The sequence below is a fragment of the Apteryx rowi genome, unplaced genomic scaffold (genome assembly GCF_003343035.1).
Source record: "Apteryx rowi isolate R43461 unplaced genomic scaffold, aptRow1 scaffold_32, whole genome shotgun sequence".
Classification (NCBI taxonomy): Eukaryota; Metazoa; Chordata; class Aves; order Apterygiformes; family Apterygidae; genus Apteryx; species Apteryx rowi.
This window is the reverse complement of record NW_020449641.1, coordinates 2,646,673-2,651,491: the sequence shown is the minus strand read 5'-3', so window position 1 is coordinate 2,651,491 and position 4,819 is coordinate 2,646,673. Positions and strand designations below refer to the sequence as shown.

The window sequence follows — 4,819 nt, the reverse complement described above, 5'->3', positions numbered from 1 at the left end:
ATCATTAAAAAAAAAAAAAAAAAAAGGAAAACACAGAGCTTTTCATATTTTACTGACACTGTCCTTTACAGAGACCCAATTTACATGTGAAAGTTGATTGCAACATTTTCCTTCCAATCCCTCCTCTGGAACCATTGTTCATAAAGTTATTTAAAGTCCTGCATTTTCATACATGTAACCCACACTCTTTAAGGGTATTGTTCCTTGCAAATCCGTCCCTCAGATAACCCACATCCTTAGATAAGCTATGGTTTCTGTCTCCCCCACTCCTGCCTGCTTTTCAAATGTGGCTACAGTTCCAGTAAGCTCTCTAGCTTTTAGCAGAATTACCTTGCTATGAGAGTGAGAACAAAGGGAGATAATGAAGTTAGTGGGGTAAGAAAGCAGGCTAGGGAGGACCAAAAACAGGTAATATTCTCACCTTCTTGCTCACAGAGGCATAAAACAAGCACAGATGCTGAATCCCAGGCTTCTGGCAGATCACATACACAAGAATTTGTATTCATATTGCTTTCTTGAAGCTTTCTCTGTGTCAAGAAAGTAATGTACCTTAAAGGCACAGGTGTACCTAAAGCACATGAATATTTCTTTGTCATCACTGTGTCACCTCCTTTAAAACCTCCTAATGCATCCACAGGGATGAGTATTTGACCTCACCCTCACCTGAAGGGTTTAACAAGGCTGCTGGAGTCACGTGAGACCTCAGGCAGCCACAAATTGCATGTTCAAGAGCAGAGATGACCAGTTAGCAGCCCAGAGGCAAAACCCAGCTCCAGCCTCGCGTGGCCCCAGGGCAGGCCAGCCAAACGAAGGCGCTGCAGCACGTGGGTGCCGCGCCGGGGCAGGGAGAGCTCGTTAGGAGAAACGCAGAGCTGTGTGGGTCAGGCTTTCAGACGCTTGACTAGGAACGAAACGCCACTGAGTATGTATTGTTCACATAACCATGATGGGCAAACGAATAGAGAAACTACTGTGGTCACCCTCAGGGTATATGTTTCCACAGACACACGGAAACTGTCTTATTGCAAACAATTTGTCATCCACCGAAGCTACTGCTTTTCTCCAGCTACAGTCAGCAAGAGATACTTAGAGAAACCCGCATGAAACATTCTCCTCTTTACAATGAGATGCTTATGAAATTTGTAAGAGGCACTAATATTAAACTGGTATAACTTTGAATGTACCTGACATTCATGTCATTGTCCTGTCTTCTTTCCAAACTTGGCTACATTCTTGTCCTTGGCAATGCTCTGCATGATAAATTCCACCATTTAATCACATGTTACATGGAAAAGCATTTACTTCTCTTCGTTTTGAATCAACCACTTTTATCGTGGCTCCTACATCTCACAGGCATTAGTACAAAGGAACAGAGTCTCCTTCGACAGTATTCATTACTTATGGGACACCTTCCCTAACGTGTGTGTCCTTTGTATAGGAGCAATCCCAACCTATTGATCAAAATCCCTCAGGTTTTCCTGCTCCCTGTCTTTTTTACTGTCCTTCCTCAAAACAGCAAACTTCGCAAAGCAGAAGGCAGTCACTTAAGTTTTACAGTCAGACATTACACATGTTAACACAAATAGTAATTTCAACAAACAAGGCAACAGTCAGGCTTGAAATCAAGTAACAGGTGTCTCAGCTCTGACCATGGCCTGCCATACTCTTATTTGCACTATAAATTGTAATTAAAAATATATACTGATGATCATACTATATTTAAAAGCACTTCAACTCCACTGAGACTGTAGCCAACACTATTTTGTGCCTTGCGAAACTCAGGGATAAAGTTCTGAGGCATTACGCAGCACTATTCGAGCTCCGAACTTCAGCCCCTTCATAATCTACAGAAACAAGAGCTTTGGCAAGTGATGCAAGACTGAATCTGCACTTAAATTACTTTAAATTTTGAATTACACCAGACTGGCTCCTGATTCTAGTAAGACAGCAACCCATTACCTCTCACAAGGACAGCACAGTCAAAGCTGAGATTCAGAGAAATGCAGCTTTGAGATCTGATGTGCTCTGCAAGTCTTTGTGACACAAGGCAGCTAAATTGCATGGAAACCGGAATTTCTTATACCTAACTGTGACTGTTAGGATATTGGATCTGAAAACTACTGCTGGCCCACCGGTCTAGAGGCAGGTGTCCATACAACAGCACTAGCTTCACAAGAACGTGTCCCACTTGACACTTTTATCCCCGAACACTGGACAACTGTTAGTCTGAGCAGTGACTAACTAAAGGGGCCAGGACATACAGAGCTGGAAGAGCCAGGCACACTCCACAGCATCCCTGTCCTGATGCCGAAGGGAAAAATCTCTCCTCAGTGAGATGGGAATTGAAGTTTCTATCATAGTTCAGTTCTAGCTTTTCTGCCAAGACAGCTTACGAGGGTGGCAGTCAGTACCAATCATAACTGGCAATCGAGATTCGCATGCTGAAGACACATCTGTTCAGCGACGGGGGAGAAATCTGGAGCGCAGCAACTCTGACAGACCTAGACAGCAAGGCACATGGTAGTTTATAACAATAGTGATCCACTGCAATTCAGGGCTGCACCTACAAAAGCATCAACGAGATACCATTTTGGCTACTGTACGCCTCATCTCCCTGGACACGGCCTCCTTTTCCACCCAGAAGTTTATCCAGGCAGAATATAAGGGCCACGTATTTCTGTCTGAGATGTCTGGACTATGGGATAGCAGGTCATACCAGACACACGCACTGCCCACGTGCCAAGGGGCTCCAAACAAAGCACACACAGTGGGCCTGACTTCAGGGCAGAGCACCTCAAAATCACTTGAGCACCTTCCCAGTGCACCCAGCACAAGGAGTTCATTTCCACAGTGTGGCCTAGGCCCAACAAACTCATCACATACCTGCTACCTGCCACCAGGCACCTCTGTCTAGCCAAGAGGTCCCAGAAAGACCTACAGTGACCCTCAGCACCCGTGTGCTCCAAAGGGCCTGGAAAACTACGCTCAGTTGTGTCACCAAGGTGTATGGAGCACCACGAAGTGAAACACCACAAGCTATGGAGACAGATTCCCCAGGAACCTAACACAAGCAGACAGACAGCTCAAGCAGCAGGGACAGGAGGAGAGCCTACGAGGAGCAGCAGGGCATTGGGAGGCAGGGAGAGTTCCCAGCACTTTTACCAACGTGGATTTAGTGCTGCTGCCATCCCGGATCAGGTGCCCACCTGATCTGGTAGCTTTTCCCAAGAAAAGCCAATACAAGCTGACTCAGCGGAAAGTGGAAAAAAAATCCCTGAAGAAAACAATTAAAGGAAAACTTCATTTGAAACACTCAACAATTAGAGGATGGCTTAGTCTGCACACAGCAGGCTTGAAGGCCCACTAGCAGCACCACCATTTTGTCACCGAACTCCAAGCAGGGTTAGACACACAGGGTCACAGCTCGCTGCGTCAGGTGCCCTAGGGCCACCACCCACATGGTCACCCACTGGAGCTGGTCCCACCAGGGAAAAAACAGCTAAAAAAGGCTAAGCAACTGAAAAGGGGAATAACAGAGCTAATAAAATTAGGAGTGATGGGATGAAATGTCATGTTGGGGGTAGGGGGGCAGAGCAGGCCAACAGTCCAAGAAAAAAATTTCAACAGTAATACTTTATCCTTGTGCGGATGTATTTACCAAGGAAAAACCCAAATTCTAGAGTATTATCTAGCCTTGTCTGGACCAGTCCTGCTACTGCAAGGGTGTAGAATAGAAAATCAAAAAGTCCCTTGCATCCCTAAACCGCGCTGCTGTATCTCTGCTATACGGCGGGTTGGGCCAAGAGATGCACTTCGCACAGGACACTATCCAACATCTTCCAGTGTGAATGAAGTTGTGTTGCCGATTTGCAAATGAAATGATGTGTGTCGCAGTCTCAGCTTCCAAGGATTCCCCTGCCCTCCTAATATACAGATATCTGTAAATACTTGATCAGTCACTACATGTTACATCACCCAGGTCCCAGTCTTTCAGCAACCCCCTGCTCTCTTTCAAATTTTGCCCAGAAATCATTCCTGGAAGATGTGAGCACAAACACCACAGGAAAGAAGAGTCAGAAAGCAGAGAAATTCTCTAATCTAGAGCAACTCCCAGCTTTGAAGACTTCCAGGTGAGACCTCACATTCCATGTAGGTCAGAAGTATTTCTTCATAGGGGCCAAGGTCTTGTGGATGCATAGGAAACGACACAGCAAACTTGATGGTTCTCTCAAGCTCCTGAATTTTTGTGTAAGCAAAGGCTAAAGGCCTAATAAGGGACAGACACCACACAGGAACCCAACCCCAAAAAAATGAAGAACTGGACCCAAAAGCCAGCTTTTACGGGCATGGAAACAAACAAACAAAAAATCCCCAAAAAAAGCAGAAGGATCCAACACTCACTTCACCAGTGGGGCCAACTGCACCCCGAGGTGCAGTGTAGCCAGCACAATTACGCGTGAGTTTTCTCCATCAGCGCCTCCTACTCCGGAGCACTGCCTGCTCCCTAGCACAGCCCCGGGGCGTGGAGACTGCTCCCGAACAATGGCAGGAGTAACGTTTGAAAGGAGAGGGGGGAGGAAAAAAAAGAAAAAAAGAAAAGCCCTGGGTGACGTAAGAGTGTGGGAAATTTTTACGTACTTACCTGTTTGGGAAGGGTGGGCCTCCCCTGCTGTATAAAAGGGTGCTAGGGCTTTACTCAACTTGTTGTTGTTACCGCACTCGCTATTGTTATGCGGCCGAGGGGTCCCGCCACGCAGGGTGCCACGCGGGGCCACAGCGCGGGAGCGCCGCACTCGGCGCAGCGCGGCGCGGCCCGGCC

At 46.7% G+C, this 4,819-nt stretch overlaps 1 protein-coding gene across 5 annotated transcripts in view; it reads right to left on the bottom strand.

Moving 5' to 3' along the window:
• The window catches only part of LPP (LIM domain containing preferred translocation partner in lipoma), a 369,106-nt gene extending 364,383 nt beyond the window's left edge, over positions 1-4,723 (bottom strand). Inside the window, exon 1 of one of the 5 annotated variants that reach the window (XM_026070809.1) lies at positions 4,643-4,723. The gene's annotated coding sequence lies outside the window, so the exon portion shown is untranslated. Of the gene's footprint in view, positions 1-421; positions 459-2,411; positions 2,498-4,401; positions 4,506-4,642 lie in introns of those variants that run through there. The other 4 variants (XM_026070806.1, XM_026070811.1, XM_026070812.1 and 1 more) reach the window with 4 other exon arrangements.
• Between the last annotated feature and the right edge of the window lie 96 nt (positions 4,724-4,819).